The 18,158-nt window shown below is 47.8% G+C and overlaps 1 long non-coding RNA gene across 1 annotated transcript; it reads left to right on the top strand.

Moving 5' to 3' along the window:
- The first annotated feature begins 375 nt into the window (after positions 1 to 375).
- Positions 376 to 17,413, top strand: Gm5627 (predicted gene 5627). Its single transcript, NR_033301.1, has 4 exons — positions 376 to 667; positions 8,248 to 8,346; positions 10,024 to 10,234; positions 17,085 to 17,413. It is a non-coding gene; the product is annotated as a predicted gene 5627 (long non-coding RNA).
- The last annotated feature ends 745 nt before the right edge of the window (positions 17,414 to 18,158 follow it).

The following is an 18,158-nucleotide window of genomic DNA, read 5'->3' on the forward strand; positions in this document are numbered from 1 at the left end:
TCCAATCTAAACTTGGTATGGTGGTGCATATCTATGATCTCAGCACCGGAAGGTAAGTAAAGGTAGGAAGGTAAATTCAAGGTCATTTTCAGCTACGTAGCAAGTTTGATGCCAGCCTGGGTGACATGAGACCTCCCACGAAGCAGCTGGCATGCCACAGAGCAGCTGGAAGGGCTCCCCTTTACCTCCCACCAGACATACATACGAGACTATTTTAGACAAGTGGGTAAAAAGCTCTCCACCATCTCCCTTAGGGACAAGGAAAGCCACTCTGCCTCTCCATCCTTTGTCCCCAGCATTTCAAGCTGCCCTTTGACTCTCATAGTAACATTGCAGTTACAACACAAAGGCAGTGAGTGACACAGAAGAACACCAGAGACAGCCAGGGCCAAAGCCCTGCCTGACAGCTCTAGAGTGGACCCCGTGCAATGTGAAGTCTCTGGGCTCTGGTTTCAGTACTCTAGGCCCTGTGTCTTCCACACCAGCCTTCCCAGAGCTGGGCAATGAGTCCACCTGGAATGTGTAACTGCCACGCTCGTCGCTGCACTTAAAGAATTGGCCTCTGCCTTCCCTGCCAAAGCAAAGATTCAGATCAGCAGATCCAGCAAGGCCAGACATTGACTGGGAATGGTCCCCTCAAGTCAGGACCAGCGGTGCCTCCTCTTGGGTGAGACCCGAGTGTTTTTTTTTGTTTTTGTTTTTGTTTTGAGGACCAAATATCCATCACTTGACAGAGCCTTTATTAATGGTGATTTCATCGTGGTCCCAGTCATAGGTGACCTTGAGGGAATTGAATAGAAGGAAAACAAGAGACTTGGGGGACTTTGAAAGTGTTGGGACAGTAAATGACACAGGTCTGGAGAGTGAGGAAGCCACAACAGGATGCTCTAAGAAAACCTTTCTTTCTTTCTCTTAAAAGATTTCTTTTATTATTTACGTATATGTATGTGTGGGTTCCCTAGAGGGCCAGAAGAAGGTGTCCAATGTCATGGAACAAATGTGATAGAGTATTGTGAACAGCTTGATGTAGGTGCTAGGAACAGAACTCAGGTCCTCTGTAAGAGCAGTGGTTAGTAAGCACGGGGCCTTTCTCTCTAGTCCTAGCAAACTTTTACAGCTAGAGAAGGTGTGGGGGCTGCCCATTCCAGGATGTTCATTCCAGCATTGTTTAGTAACAGTGAATAATTGAAAATAACACCACGGTCTAAGCACAGGGGACAGATGAAGAAATTATGGTTTAGCCATGCACAGGTGAAGCTGGTGGTTCACAGGTTGGTTGTCTGGCTTTTAAAGGTACATTTGGTTTCTTGCAGAGAGAGAGAGAGAGAGAGAGAGAGAGAGAGAGAGAGAGAGAAAGAGAGAAACAGGAAGAAACCGCTACCTCTGTGAGGAGGCTGTTCCAGGTTGTCAAATTCTCTGCCTCACCGTGGTTACTCACCACGGTCAGTCTCTATCATCACTGGGTGCAGACCTGTGCATGCTATTCTCTGGATCTGGAACGTTCTCCCTGCCCCTTTCCTAGCCCTCTGCCCTGGTAAGTTCTTCTGACCCCTTAGGAGTTAGCATTAACATTATCCCTCTAGGGAAGGCTTTTTGACTGTCCCACACTGAGTTAGGTCACCCTGTTTCATGTTCTCATTGTATCCCTGTAAAACTTCATTAGTGCCATTTAGGAGAGCATTTGTGACAACTCTCCCTCGCTTAGGCATTCCACCTAATGAAGGCAGAGGAACGTGGAAGATCTAAAGTCACCGTCAGAAGCAGACCTCCAGGACCCGTGTCACCCTCGGATACCAGATCCGATGAATGAAAAGCTTATGAAGCAGTGGTATTCCCATAGTCTAGAAATGATCTTCCTTGGCTAGAGAGATGACAGGGTGGGTGAAGGGGCTTGCTGCACAAACATAAAGACCTGAGTTCGGATCCCAGAACCCAGGGAAAGGTAGGCTATGAGCTTAGAGCTAGGGAGAAGCTACGAGGATGTGAAGTTAGAGGGATCTCTGGGGCTCACTCGCCACCAGCTTAGTACTAGCTCAATGGTTCTCAGCCTTCCTAATGCTGAACTCCTTTAGTGCAGTTCCTCCTGCTGTTGTGATTCCCCCAACGACAAAATTACTACTTCCTAGCTGTAATGTTGCCACACTTATGAGTTGTAATGTAAATATCTGATATGCAAGGTATCTGGTATGTGAACCCCTGGGACCCACAGATTGAGAACCACTGTTCTAGGTTCAGGGAGAGTCCCTTCCCCAAGGGAACAAGGTGACAAATTAGAGCAGAATACTCAGAGTTCCCTCTGGACTCCAACTTCCACAAAGATGCACGTGCCTATGATCAGTTGAATACTTCTCCCTACCCCCCCCCCCAAATGTATTGTTAAAGACACTATCTCACAATGTTTCTCTGGCTGGCTTAGAACTTACTATGTTAACTGGGTAGACCTTGAACTCATGGAGATCCTCCTACCTATGCCTCCTATGTGCTGGGATTAAATGAGTGTGTCACCAAGACTGGCCCCCAAAACATTTTTTTAATTACAAAGGAATAAAATTGTAACTTCAGAATGTGTGGGGCAGTGGGCATGGGGGAATAAAGAGAGTGAGAGAAAAACGGCGTCCGGCCAGAGTTCTGGTGCTCTGGGCAGGTGGACTCAGGAGGACTGCCAGGGTGGGTGTCTGGCTGTGGGAAGCCACAGAACTCCAGCCTGCAGTGGGGTGGACAAGGGGCGTCTCACAGAGGCCAGAGATAACAGGTTCTCAGTCTCGGGCGTCCCAGACACCGCTGGACACGGTGGAAGAGCTGAGAACAAAGTGGGGCCGGTCATCCCCAGGGCCGAAGGGAGGACAGGGCAGGGGGAGAGGGGGCTCTGGGGGGTTCTCACATGGGTGAGAGTCTTTGGTCTGGTCTGTGGCTGGAGTGCAGGAAGGCCTTCCAGCGGGAGGTTAGATGTGGCTCTTTAGAGGAAAGCTTATTCCATCGTTCAAGCACAGTGGGCCTTGATGAGCAGAGACAGTCTATGGTTTTAGAGCTTTATTGTAGAGAGGCATGGAGAAAGAGAGGAGGTAGAAAGAGAGAGGCTGGCCATGGCCATGTGGAAAGAGGGGGGAAGGGAGAGAGAGAAGGAGGACTAGAGATGAGAGTAAGAAAGGTGAGAGCTTAAGGAGAAAGAGGGGGAGCCAAGCAGCTCCTTTTATAGTGGGCTGGACTATCTGGTTATTGTCAGGTAACTGTGGGGAGGAGTCTAGCCAGAATGTCAGGAGCTTGGGGGCTTTATCTGTGTGACTGATAGTCACAGAATTATGGAGTTGGGGACCCTGTCGTATCAGGCACCTGTCTCTGGGGATGTGGCTCACTGTTCCTTCCCTTGTAGAGTTTTCTACTGAGTCTCCGGAGCAAGTCCCATTCAACCAAAACAGGCTGCCTTTCACAGCCCCACAAGAGTGGAGAAATCTTAAGCCATGTGACCAAGGTAAACATCACCAGTCATTGGACATAGTGCCATCATGAGCCCTGTATAGAATGTACCAAGAAGGGCAGGTCACATCTGTGGCTCCCTTCCCACCAAGGCACAAGATGCATCTCCATATGGGAAAATATCACACAATTGCAAATTCTCTGTTGTTTTGCTTGAGACAGGGCCATCTTATATAACCCAGGCATATAAGAGCTCATGATCTTTCTGCCTCTATCTCTCCAGTGTGCTAGGGCTACACCGGCTAGGACTTTAAAAACAAGAACCTTTCTATTCCATTTATGATTGGGGTGGGGGTATAACTTTCAGGAGTTGGTTCTTCTCCTTCTACCATGTGAGCTCCAGGACTCGAACTCAGGTTGCCAGGCTTAGTGTGGCAAATGCTTTACCCATTGAACTATCTCCCAACCTTAGACCACTACTCTTAAAAAAAAAAGTCTTAAGGCAGCTGGATGTAATGGTACATGTCTTTAGTTGTAGCAGTCAGGAGACTGAGGCAGGTGGACTTCTGAGAGTTTCAGGCCAGCCAGTTCAAAAGAAAAAAAAAAGTTAGGGAGAGGTGGTTTAGTGATTAAGCGCACCTGCTGCTCTAGCAGAGCACCTCCATGGTGGCTCACAACTGTCTGTAACTCTAGCCCCAGGGGATCCTCATCTATGGGCACCAGGCATGCACATGGTAAAGACATACATGGAGGCAAATCACACATACACATAAAAATAGATAACAGGTGTGCGCCACCACCGCCAGGCAGATTCTTAGTGAAAAGCTGTTGTGTGCAAGGATTTGCTTCATGTCTATGTCACCAGATAGCCTATTAGCTTCATGGAGTCCGAGGCCACAAATCCTGTCTTGTCATTGTTATCTCCTGACGTGATGTACCCAGTAAATATGTGCTGATAAACAGATACAGTTACGGACATTGGGGACATGGGGAGTCATGGAAGGATGTGGAGGGAATGGGGGAACATGGGAGACATGGGGGATCGTTGGGGGACATGGGGGCATGGGGGATGTCCATGATGCATTAACTGACAAAATAGGACATGTGAGGCCAGTTTTATAGCTTGGTTGGCATGACATCCTGGGCTCATTCATTCTCCAGCACTGGAGGCAGGAGGATCAGAAGTTCAAGATTACCCTCAGCCACACCAAGGTCAAGGCCGGTCTGGGTTTTGTGAGATGGTGTCTGAAAACAAAGAAAATTTAAACAACCAAAACCTATGACACGAAATAACTCATATGATCTGGGGATAAGAGCACACCCCTGTAATCTTAGTAATTAAGAGGCAGGAAGATTGCCAAAAGTTGAGACTAGTCTGGTCTATCCAGTGAGTTCCAGGCCAATCAGAGCCACAAAGCAAGACCAGTCTCAAACGCAATTGCTTAATTAATTACAATTTAAAAGTAAACAAAAGCAAAAATACCTATGCCAATGTTTGCTTAAATAAAAAGAACATAAAGAAGAGGGGTGGTGGTCTCATTCACCTTTAATCTCAGCACTCAGGAGGCAGAGGCAGGGAAATCTCTGTGAGTTTGAGGCCAGCCTGGTCTACAGAACAAGTTCTAGAACAGCCAAGGCTACACTGAGAAACCCTATCTCAAAAAGAAAAAAAAAACCATAATGATTCAGAAATAAACTGGGGACAGTGGCTGTCACTGAAAGAAATAGTCAAAGGTGATCTTTATTTTGGTCTTAAAAAACAAAACAAAGGGCTGGTGAGATGGCTCAGTGGGTAAGAGCACCCGACTGCTCTTCCGAAGGTCCAGAGTTCAAATCCCAGCAACCACATGGTGGCTTACAACCATCTGTAACGAGATCTGATTCCCTCTTCTGGAGTGTCTGAAGACAGCTACAATGTACTTACATATAATAAATAAATAAATCTTTAAAAAAAAAAAAAAAAAAAAACAAAACAAAACAAACCCTTTGTGCTGCACCTGGGTCCCTACACACAGACCTGGAGCCAGTCCCTGTGGGGCGGGCAGCCGATGCAAGAGTATGAGTTCGGCAAACTGGTACCAGGATGCAGGATAGCCACAGGCAGCGTAGGGATACAGTACTGAATGGAGGCAGTAATCGCCCTCCATTTCTCAGCTCTGTGATCCAGGCAGCTTATGTTTCCTGAGCACGTCTTCTAAACTGGCACATCCATTCCCAGGAGGTCGGAACTCATGGCCATTTGTTGTGTGGCTCACAGGAGTTTTTCCTCTCACAGTTCTGGAGCCTTCTGAGGCTAAGATGTAGTCCAGGGTACACCACTCTGAATGTGTTGTGGGAGACGTCTTCTTGCCTCTTCTGAGCTTCTAGCACTGTGGCTCTCAACCTTCCTAATGCTGTGACCCTTTAACACAGTTCCTCATGCTGTAGTGACCCCCGAACCATAAGATTAGTTTTGTTGCTATTGCATAACTGTAATTTGTTCCTGTTATTCCTGAATTATAATATTAATATGTGTCTTCCCATGGTTTTAGGAGACCCGTGTGAAAGGATCAAACTCCAAGAGATCTCAACCCACAGGTTGAGAAACATTGCTCTAGAAGCTCTTGGCAACTTTAGTATTCCTCTCTTATAACTGAAACACGTCCATCCCTACCTCTGTGTCTCTAGATCTAAATCTTCTTCATATGCTCTTTCTAATCCAGTGTGGCCATATCCGATTCCTTCTTCTTCCTCTCCTCCTCTTCCTCTTCTTCTTGAGTCTCACATAGCCTAGGCCTTGAACTGACTATCCTGTCAAAGATGACCTTTGAACTTTTGCTCCTCAGATCTCCACCCCCTGAACCTTGGACTTACAGGTACATTGCACCATGCTGAGTTTATGTGGTGCTGGGGACAGAGGCCAGGGCTTTGTGCATACTGGGCACAATGCTCTACAAACTTAGGGACGACCACCGCTCAGATGTCATCTGATTTTGATTATACCTTTGTTTTGGTTTGGTTTTTTGTTGGTTTTGTTTTGTTTGCTTGTTTTTTTGGTTTTTCGAGACAGGGTGTCTCTGTGTAGCCCTGGCTGTCCTGGAACTCACTCTGGCCTCGAACTCAGAAATCTGCCTGCCTCTGCCTCCCAAGTGCTGGGACTAAAGGTGTGCACCACCACTGCCCAGCTTAATTACACCTTTGAAGCTGTTTCCAAATAAGTTATACTCTACAGGTAAAGGGGTTTAGGTCCTGAATATCTAATCTAATCTAATCTAACCCAATCTACCACTGATACCCATTTTCTATCACTGCCTATGGTGCGTCTCAAAAACGTAAGAAGCTGTTTAAAGTAACATTGTATCTACTCACAATTCAGGACTCAACAGTTAGGGCTGGGCTCAGCTGGAAAGTTTTGCTGATTTCTCCTGAGGTCATTAGCATGGTTTTTTGTTTTTTTGTTTGTTTGGTGTGTGTGCGTGTGTGCATGCGTGTTTGTGTGTGTGTGTGTGTGTGTGTGTGTGTGTGTGTGTGTGTGTGCGTGTGTCTCCTTCACAGCCTCTCAGGCTCTCCTGGTGGATCAGATGAGGTCTATGCACACGCAGCTAGACAGAGGATAAAAGCATACGCTTCCATGCCTGCTGACCCTTCCAGCCTGACTGGGCTGCTGTAGGTTTTTATGGTCATGCAAGCAAGGCAAGTTCAAATTCAAAAGACTCAACTTCTCTGTAGAAGTGGCAGAGGCAGATTACAAAGGGGCCTGCATATGGCAGTAGTGGAAGTACTGAGCTGTCTTTACAAATGATCTCCGTAGACCTCCAGTTCTGGAAACATAAGGTAAACAGATCCAGGCCTTTCATGTTAGAACTCATCCTAGCAGCTGACCAGGCTCCTGTGGGGAAAGCTTGGTGAGTGCGCATGGATGTGCAAAAGAAAGCAAGGTGCTCTATTGTGAGTGGCAGACAGCATGACTCCCATGCCCTAGGCCCCTGGTGGCCCCAATCAGAGACTAGGATCATAATTTAAGTATAAAGCAAAGATGGCCCAACCTCAAACCCTGAAGAAACAGCTCAGATTCATATGCAATGCTCGCTGAGGCAAGATGTTTTATGACAAGAGCTGGTAGGGAAATTAGACTGGAGTTACTCCTTGGCAGAGTCCCCTGTCCCTCCCTTCCTGCGGGGTGAGCTCTCTGCCCCTTTCCCCAGTGACTGCTCCACAGAGCTCTGGCAGGCCACACTGCAGTGGGAGGGAAAGCCCTGGGGGTATATATCGGATGTCATAGGAGGTGAAGTCCTGGCTGCACTTTTCACTGTGTGACTTTGAGCCTGTTTCCTCATCTGTGAAATGTGGGCTCTCGGAGCTTTCATAAGAACCAAGAATGCTTTGCCAATGCTGCAATCATCTCTGAGGACCACACAGCCCCTGGCTTGCTCATGCATGCATGCAATAGTCAACCTTGTCTGCCGAGAGCAACATACTCTTCCTAGGACTTTTCTCTGCCTTCTTCATCCTCTGCCAGTCCTCTCAAGCCTGAGCTTTGAATGAGAACGCCATCTTCTTAGTTATCCTCTCCACTGTGGATCTTAGATTTCTCTCCTGAGGTTAAAACTTTCTTTTTAATTATATTAAAATTCAATTCTGCCGAGCAGTGATGGCACACGCCTTTAATCCCAGCACTTGGGAGGCAGAGGCAGGCGGATTTCTGAGTTCAAGGTCAGCCTGATCTATAGAGTGAGTTCCAGGACAGCCAGGGCTACACAGAGAAACCCTGTCTTGAAAAAAACCAAAAAAATAAAAAATAAAAATTTAATTTTAATTCTTATTGGTTGAAATGCCTTTCATTTTTTAAATTAGGTATATATGTGCTGGCAAAGGAGTGTGTGCATGAGGGCAGGTCCCACAGATCTAGAGGAACACGCTGGATTCAGAGTCCCTTGTGAGCAGCCACACCAGGTAAACCAGGAGTGAACTCTGGTGTACCCCTGAGTCATTCTCCTGCCTGACTTTTCTTCTCTTTCTGTCTTTCACTCATGTGTCCTACCTTCCTTTCTATCTTTTCTTTTCTTTTACTTTTTTTATTGCATTCCCCTAAGATGGGGACTGATCTGATGCCAGGGACTCCTGCAAGCCATCTACCACTGGACCACATCCCTAGCTCCTTCCCTGAGGTTTCTCAATGTGAATGGCCAAAGAACTGGAGGTTTCAGAACCAGAAACCTCTAACTGGTTATGTGTCCCACCGTCCTGGGGAAGAACCAGAAAGGAACGGAAGAGGCCACTGAATCCTGGGGCTGGGTCAGGCCAGCTCCCAGCTGTTTCTGAAGACTTTTTCTAAAGAAACTTCCCCTTAACATAAACTTGCAGTGAAAGGAATTTTCACTAAGACGGTTGGTTTGTTCAACGTTTATTGAGCAATTCAACCTGGCCTACCCTAGACACACAGCAGAGACATCGTGAGTCCTTTCCCCTGAAGAAAGAACAGGCTCAGAGTGTGAAAGGAGCTGTCACTCAGAAAGGACATGCTGAACTCAGGGGAGGCTGCAAAGGCCTTGTGGAGGGAATGCCTTAAGTCTGTGGGTGAGTCTTTTTGGCAGTGCTGAAATTCAAAGTGAGAAGTCTCACAAGAGACAGGAAATGTTCTGTTTTTATTTTTATTCATTTTTTTTCTCTTCCCCCTTCCCTTTCTCCCTTTTGCTCCAGACCCACTCGCTCTGCCCCCGCCCCTCCCCTCGCTCCAGGCCCTTCCCCGCTCACTCTGGGCCTTTCTTTTCTTTCTTTCTCTCTCTCTCTCTCTTTAAGATTTATTTATTTATTTTTATGTATATGAGTACACTGTAGCTGTACAGATGGTTGAGCCATCACGTGGTTGCTGAGAATTGAATTCAGGACCTCTGTTGGCTTCAGTCCCCCCTGCTCGCTCTGGTCAACCCGGCTCACTTAGACCCAAAGATTTATTTATTAAAATATCTAAGTACACTGTTAGCTGTCTTCAGCCACACCAGAAGAGGGCGTCAGATCTCATTACGGATGGTTGTGAGTAACCATGTGGTTGCTGGGATTTGAACTCAGGACCTCTGGGAGAGCAGTCAGTGCTCTTAACCGCTGAGCCATCTCTCCAGCCCCCTTCATTTATTTCTTAACAAAACCAAACCAAATAGGGTCTCATGTAGCCCAGATCAGCTCCTGATTCTCCAAGTAGCTAGGGATGACCTTGAATGTCTGATCTTCTGGCTCAGCCTCCTGTATGCTGGGGTTACAGGTGTGTGCCCTCATAGCCATTTTTGGGGGGATTCTGAGGATTAATCCCGGGCCTTATGCACAGCTACATTCTCAGCTCAGAGACTAGAATGGTTCAGAAAAGCCTTGTTAGCTTCTGTGAGTGAGCAGAAAATGGATAGACAGTGCCTTGCTTGGAACTGGAGTGTCCTCATGGACTGGGGCTCAGGCAGAGAAGAATAGGGAGTCATTTTATTCTTTGGATTTCTTGTTTCAGTTTGGCTTGGGTTTGCTCTTGTTTCCATTTGATTTTCCCCAGATTTTTTTTTTCCTTCTGGCTTATGAGGGCAGTAGCTCTGTGGAGGTCGTGGGGCAGCACCAACAGTCTAAACAGTTGTCGGTTCCATCCTACAGAGCTGCGTGAGATGGATTCTGACCACCTCGCTGTGGATTGGCGCAGCTCAGGAAGCAGTGCAGCTTGACACAGAGCTTGGGAAGCACACCCCCATTGATGGTGCTTGCTTTGCAAACATCCCTGATTGCTGCGGCCTCTACAATCCTCTGAATGACGAACAACTTCATGGCCTCGTCCTTGGGCACACACCGGTCAACATCACTGCACAAGGTTGAGGCCCTTTTTGACGTGATCGCTGTTTCTTTTTCCTGTCTGTCTTTCTCTCTCTGTGTCTCTGTCTCTGTCTCTGTCTCTCTCTCTCTCTCTCTGTCTCTCTCTCTCTCTCGTCACCTTGTAGCCAAGACCTAAAAATTCTTGTGGGTTTTGTTTTCTTTTACTTTCTGTATATGTGAGTTTTATCTGCATGTATGTCTGCATACCACATGTATGCCTAGAGCCTGTGGAGGTCAGAGAGAACTTTGAATCCCTAGAACTAGAGTTACATACAGATGGTTGTGAGCCTGCCCTGTGCAGAAGCAGAAAGGACTTGTAACTGCTGAGTTATCTTTCTGTTTGTTTGTTGTTTGTTTTTTACAGATTTATCCTATTTTTCATCACATGAAAAATAAGATCTTGTTTTCTTAAGTAATTGCAGAGTGACAGACACCAGAGTAAGGACTTAATGAACCAGGCAGAAGGACCCTTCATCTAAAGCAGCCAAAGAGTCGAATGATTAGAAGGGAGCATAAGAGAACGTGGTTAGCTCAGTGCAAAGGGATTACCAGGACACATGTACTCAAAGGCATTGTTAAAGACCAAGGACAACACAGATGCCACCGTGAGGCAGTGTGAACAGGTGAGGCGTGAAATGCACATAGCCAGAAAGGCGGCAAAGATTCAGCTCCATCTTCCTGGATACTGCCCTGTTTGCCCATCCAACCCACAAGGCACCCGGTTCAGCTTCTGCAATAAGAGGCAGTATGATGCCCCAAAATGTTTGATACCAGGCTGTGATAGCCCTGAGGACAAGATCTGCCTTGTTCCTGTGGCAGACCCAGCTCCAGCCTAGACCTGGCATTGGGTAGAGGCTGGCAGTTAAGAGTTGCTAGCAAATAGATGGCTTCAGAACTTTCCAGAAAGCTAGTGGCTGATAGAACCAAGGAATTCCTTAGACCAGAGTACAGAATGGCAGGAAAGCACCAAAGTACACAGCAAGCTCAGACCAGGAGAGTTTGATCTCTGTGTCGAGCTCAGAGATGGAGAAGGACCCAGTAGGGTATCATGCTATTATACCAGAGCTACAAGGAGGTCCTGGTCCTGGATAGGAGGAACTCATGGGCAAAGGGCTAAGGGCAAACTAGGAACCTAAGACCTGTGCAACCATAGAAAGGCTCAGTAGAAGGACCCAGATATAGCTCTCTCTTGTGAGACTATGCTGGGGCCTAGCAAACACAGAAGTGGATGCTCACAGTCAGCTATTGGATGGATCACAGGGCCTCCAATGGAGGAGCTAGAGAAAGTACCCAAGGAGCTAAAGGGATCTGCAACCCTATAGGTAGAACAACAATATGAATAACCAGTACCCCGGAGCTCTTGACTCTAGCTGCATATGTATCAAAAGATGGCCTAGTCGGCCATCACTGGAAAGAGAGGCCCATTGGACTTGCAAACTTTATATGCCCCAGTACAGGGGAATGCCAGGGCCAAAAAGTGGGAGTAGGTGGGTAGGGGAGTGGGGGGGGGAAGGGTATGGGGGACTTTTGGGATAGCATTGAAAATGTAAATGAGGAAAATACCTAATAAAAATATTTAAAAAAGAAAAAGAAAAAGAAAGAAAGAAAGGCTCAGTAGGGCCTGGGAAGATAGCTCTGTCAACTTGGGGCTTGGACTTTGATCTCTAAAACTCATGTTTAAAAAGTTGTGCATAGAGCCAAGCATGGTGATACACGCTTTTAATCCCAACACTCAGGATGCAAAGGCAAGCTGATCTCTATGAATTTGAGACACAACTAGACTACAAAGCAAGTTCCAGATTAGCCAGAGCTATAGAGCGAGGGAGACCCTGTCTCAAAAAGAGACGGGGGTGAGGGGAGAGGAGAAGGAGGAGGAAGGGGAATGGAAGAAGAGGAAGAAGAGGAAGGAGAAGGAAGAGGAGGAAGAAGAGGAGGAGAGAGCTATGTGTGGAATGTACGTGTAACCCTAGGGTTGGAGAAGCTGAGAAAGGTGGGTTCTTGGGGGCTCACATGGCAAGCTTTAGGCCAGAGAGAAACTAGTCTCAAAAAAAAAAAAAAAAGAAAGAAAGAAAGAAAGAAAAGATGGTGTTTGAAGAAGCTGATTTTTGGCTTCCACATATGTTTGCATGTACATTAGCATCTGCCCTCACTTGTGTTCCTACACCACACACACACACACACACACACACACACAGACACACACACACACACACACACACACACACACACACATACACAGCAAAAGATCTGAGGTCTGGTCCAGCTATCTCTGGAATGTTCATTATGGTCAGGCCTTGTATCCAGGCTCAGTAAAAGTCCAAGAACTGAGTGGCCAAGATCCATACTTGGGAACCTGAGTCAGCCCTGGCAGAGTTGGTAGATACTGCAATCGGGTGGGCAGGAGCTATAGGCAGGGTCCCTGCGGCTTGTCAGAATGTTGCCGCCTGGGCCCTTTCAGCTGGATGCTGGGTTGGTAGGGGAAGAGTACTAGTAGGAGCAGAGCTGTAGGCAGGGTAGAGCTTTGGGTCTGACAAGGTCAGAGCTACTCCTGTTCTGGAAAAAGAAAGTCAGGGTAAACATCTGGCCCGTAAGTACCATGAACAAGCACTCAAGGGTACAGGAAAAGGGTCAGAAGTGTGGCCTGAAAGGAAGTCGAAGCCATCAAGGAAAGCCAAGAGTGTTGAAGCAGGGTTGAATGCTACCTTGGCTGTATGTGTGACACTAGAGAGGAGATGTAGGTGGGAGTGCAGTCAGGCCCACCATCCATGATTCCAAAGCCCACCACACCTTGCACCATGCTCACTCTTTAACACCTTTGACTCAAACTCTCAACAGCAACCTCCGTGAAGGCCGAGGGGCATCCGAGAACAGGAGCAGGCAAGAAGCCTGTGCCTCTTCATCCCTAGACACATCCCTTCTTGTAGACTGACTACTGGGCAGTAAACCGTGAGGATAATGAAACCCAGAATCCCAGGATGGAGGAGGATGCTGCGTGGCTAGCAAGCTTCAACCCTTTTCTAGAATGGAATCCTCTTTAGTAATATAGTGGGTTCTCAAGCAACTAGGTCTGGCCTGTAGGCCTGCCCCACCCTGCCTGATCCTCCCAAGCCCTGGCTTCCCGTTGGGCTGGTCCTACCAAGGTAGAAGGCTCCAGGGCCATATTTTGGGCCCTTCCCTCCCCTATACCTGCGTCAATGACTCTTTCTGCCTTCCACCCTAGCTTTAAGGAGGGTGCTCATCGGAGGCTTGGCTCCTCATCAACAACCCAAGGCTCTCCAGCCTCATCAACTGTCAGGCAGATTGGGCTTGGCTGTGCTTCTGATCCAAGTTCTCCACCACTGCCTACCTCAGCACCCTCCAGTGATGTGCAAGTTCCCAAGACCCACCTTAATGCCCCTCTGCCCAGCTCCAGTTGGTGGAGACCAAGCACATGGGCAGGGCAGGAGTGTGAGACTTCCTAGCCTTTCCCCCTTGAGCCGACCCTTCAACTACCCCCTCACTTCATTCCTATGGAAAGACCAAGCCATGGTTTATAATACTTCCTCTGAACTCTTAGGAGGAAGATTTTTATAAAGCAGGGACTTGAAGACTGGTAACACCATGTTCTGAAGGTTGCTGTAGTTTGCAATTAGTTCTTCACCAAAGCAAGAAAGAATAACAACATCAGCCACAGGCCTGGGGGGTTGGGAGGGGAGCAGGGAAGCTTGAAAGCCAATTTTTTTTATATTTAAAATGTTTTATTTTAAAATATTTTTATTATTTTTAATGATGTGTGGAAGTGTGTCTGCATGTAGTGTCATGTGAATCCAGGTGCCTGCAGAAGCCAGAGCCATTGAACCCCCTGGATTACAGCTACAAGGGCTGTGAGCCACCAGATGTGGGTACTGGGAACTGACCTCAGGTCTTCTGGAAGAAAACAATTGCTCTTAACCTCTGAGTCATCTTTCTAGCCCCATAAAATGTTTTACATTTTTGTGGATGTCTCTCTTGCATGTATGTCTGTGCCCAATTTGCATGCCCCATCTCTGTGTTGGACATAAGAGAGCACTGGATTCCCTGGAATTGGAGCTACTGATGGTTGTGAGCTGCCAAATGAGTGCTGAGAATGGAACCTGGATCCTCTATAAGACTGACAGGTGCTCTTAACTGCTGAGCCATCTTCCCAAGGCCAAGCATCATTGTCAGGAGCTACTGGACTGCCATGAAGAGTAGACTGTAGCAGCTCTTGGCAGTTTTCCCTGGGGCTGTAGGCAGATGATAAAACCCACAGTATAGGAGTAGATGTGCCCGACAGAGGAAGCAGAGACTCTATAGGAAACACAGAGCTGAGGCTGGGTACCTGGGAGCAGCCAGAAGATCTCACAGTGCAAGAACATGCAGTAGATGCAGATGAGTTGGCTGCATAAGGAAGGAGAGGGAGGACAGGAAATGGACCAGGCTGATCAAGATACCAGAAGAATTTCTATACAGCTAGAGTGAGGAGAGCGTGGGTAGGACAGGCAACCCTCAGGGAACGCCCAAGGTTTGGAAGAAGACTCTTTGGCCAAGTGGTCATTTGATAAAGGGGGGTATGGCTTACCATTGAGGATCCTGGCCATGTCTCAAGAGAATACCCTCGAATACTCGCTCACTCCTGCTTTGACCCCATGAGCTTTAGATATGACTGAATCTGACACACACACACACACACACACACACACAAGGGGGGAGTATTGGATGTGTACAAGTGGTTTGCTGACATTCATGTCTATGTACCATGTGTCTAAAGTGCCAAGGGGCCCAGAAGAGGGCATCAGGTGCCCTAGGACTGGAGTTACAGTCAGTTAGGAGTCACCATTTGTGTGCTGGGGATCAAACCCAGGTCTTCCATAAGAGCAGCCAGCACTCTTAACCCCTGAGCCAACTCTCCAACCCCACATGGCTGAACCTTTAAAGCCACTAGAGTGAGTTCTATCAGCTGTTCATCTGTCCTCCTGGGACAGAAGTGGCAATCCTGTATACTTCACTTTCTTAACCATGTAAGGAACTTATTTTGCAAGTAAGTGTCTGGAGCTCAAACTGACCCAAGAATTTGACTGAAGTCACACAACACATCAGACACAGAGGAGGTTCAAGCCTGTCTAATATCCAAACTCTGGGTAATGTAAATAGTTGATATATGCTTGTCACACATATATTCAACAGATTCCCTGGGCATGTAAACTTGGGAAATGCTGGTTTCAGTGAACTTGAGCAGACTCTTTTCACAGCATGGAGAAAAACTTTAGGCCATGGACTCTTGTCCCAGTTGGAGTTGCTGTCCCTTAGAAGCAGGACCTCCTGTCCTGTAAGGTCAGAGGTGGGGCACTGGAGGCCTCTTACTTCAAGCTGTTTATATTCTCACTTTACATCTATGGCTCTCCCCACAACACATACACATCTTATGTGTGAGGAGAGGGGACTGGTTTTTAATTAGACTTTGAAGAATCTTGGGTGAAGGATAGTGGGGAAGCCAAACACCTCTGACCCTTAGTTGTCACAAGAGATACCTTCATTCTACGTACAGGGCCTAAGGCCTTGATCATCTATGGTGACATGTCTTTGGGACACTGCCAAACAACAAAGCCATTTCATGTATTAAAGTTTGTTTGGAAGGGACTTGTGGATGTGGTATCATTTTAATAAAAAGCTGAGAGATTAAGAAGCAGAGTTGAGGTGGAGAGAAAAGAGCCACATTTAGGGGAAAGAGCATACTCACATAGCCCAGTCCTGGGAGAAGCCAGGAATGGAGCTGTTCTTGATGCAGCAAAGAACTGGATTTGGATCTGCAGGCATGAGAACTATGGGAGATGCTTGAGGCAGAGGTCATTTGATGCAATCTAGGAGTAGGGACTGGGATATGAGTCAGTTGGTAGAGTGCCTGCCCTTTGTGCACAAAGACCTGGCTTGGGTCCCCAGTATCGCAGACACAGAGACTGGAGGTTCGTGCCTATAATCCCAGCTCCTGAGGGGTAGAAGAAAAAGGATCAGAAGTTCAAAACGTTCTCTGCTACATAGCACAGTCGAGGCCAGCTTGGAGGCCACACACACACACACACACACACACACACACACACACACACAAACTCTTAAGGCACCCCCCCACCCCAGCTTCTCTCTCATTTCTTAATGGAATGCCAGCTTGCACACAGCTATTCCACATCTTGCCTTTTTTCTCCCCTCCTCCCTCCTCCCCTCCTCCAAAGCCTCTTTGGCCCAGCGTCTTTGTCAGCAGTGTTCCCTTAGGTTCTCGCTGTATGAAGCATCTTTCTGTAACTTCTGCTGGAGAATAGCTTCTGTGGACACCACGGAATGTCTGGTTATTGAGAAAGTGCGGAGAGATGACCTTCCCCCCTGAAGAGTGCCATTGGCACACTTCCCTCGACCCTTTCTGCCTCCTGAGATCAGCCTTCCTGAAGTCCATCCCTTCCGGGGAATGGGGCATGCCAGTAGGGTCCCCAGGGACATTCTCCCCAGCTATGCTGGACACTTCCCCACCCTCTAGAGTAGATGCCAGAAGAAGAAGGGCAAGTGGAAATGGGGGTGGGAGTGGAGGTAGCGACAGAGTGGAGACAGAGAAAAGGGTCTGACTGAGGCCTGTGACCCCTGCTGCCCCCAACCCATGCTTGTCATGAATAAGGCCAGTGGATGGAGAAACACTAGTTTCTTTCTGGCTTCAAGGCTCTGGTTGGATTACTCCTTTGATGTGTTTGTCCTTTGGCCTCAAAGGGACGGCTTCGACTTGGTAGCTCATGATAGCCTTAAGTACAGCAATCCAAGGTCACCAGGCCCTCTTTCTAACACAAGTCCCCTTCTCCCTTGGCTTTCAGGAAGGACCAAGGCCCCAGAGCCTCGTTAATCTGTTGTCAGAGTCCCTGATGGCATGCTAGGTATTTTTACAATTGTTCTAAAATCCCATTATCTCCACCGTCCGGGTTGCACAGGGGCCGCCATTGGCTGAATACGTGACCGACCACCAATGATTCCCTCCAGGGAACGCCAGGCAGAGCTCCCTGGGCTGCTGGCCATCATCCAAACATGCTCCTCTCCGTGGAAAAGAAGTGATGTCATACACGGAAGGGGTGGTCTCCACGCACAGGATACCTGTAAACACCGAAGCATGTTTCAAAGAAAAACAAAAGTCAAATTACAGAGCTGCAGAGCTGGGAGGGGCTCGGTGTCCACTTTACTCGTTCTCTCAAGGCAGCCCAGGCTACACCGGTCACTTCCCACTCACCTGTGTGTGTTATTATCTGCTCAATTCATCTAGAAAATATTTATTGACCAACAAGTATTCTAGATGCTTGGGTGACATCCAGAAACGGAGATGAGCCTCTCCCCTCCCAAGGGCTTGTGTTCCGTGGAAAGATCATTGGTAAAAGGAGAAGGCAGAAAATGTTAGAAGGTGATACGCGCAAGACAGATGAGCCAGGTGAAGTGAAGCTGGGGAGAGCCAGCAGAGGACACCTCTATGGAACATTCCAGAAGAAGCAGTTAGAGAGCAGCCGGTCAGGAACAGGAGAGAAGTAGAGCAGAGAGAGGAAGCCGGCGGGGGAAGCCTGAGCTCACTTGTCCCAGCTCACAGTGAGGACTTAGGGTGTTAGGAGAGCCAAACAGGGAGCCAGTGAGGGAAGGGGAGTGACACAGTTGTTCTTTGTTCCCAGGAGAGCACCTAGAAGGTGAGGTCTACCTGCAACTCCATGTCTACACAAGGTCTGACAAGAGTGCAAACGTTCTGGAGCCTGGAGATGGCTCAGTGGGCAAGAGAGCGAGCTGAGCAAGCATAGAGATTCACGTTCGAACCCCCAGTACCCATGTAGAATGCAGGTATCGCCTCTTGCATATCTGTAACTTCAGTGCTGTGGAGAGCAAAGACAGGACAATTCCAAAGGCTTGCTAACCAT

Source organism: Mus musculus, chromosome 9 (genome assembly GCF_000001635.26).
Source record: "Mus musculus strain C57BL/6J chromosome 9, GRCm38.p6 C57BL/6J".
Classification (NCBI taxonomy): Eukaryota; Metazoa; Chordata; class Mammalia; order Rodentia; family Muridae; genus Mus; species Mus musculus.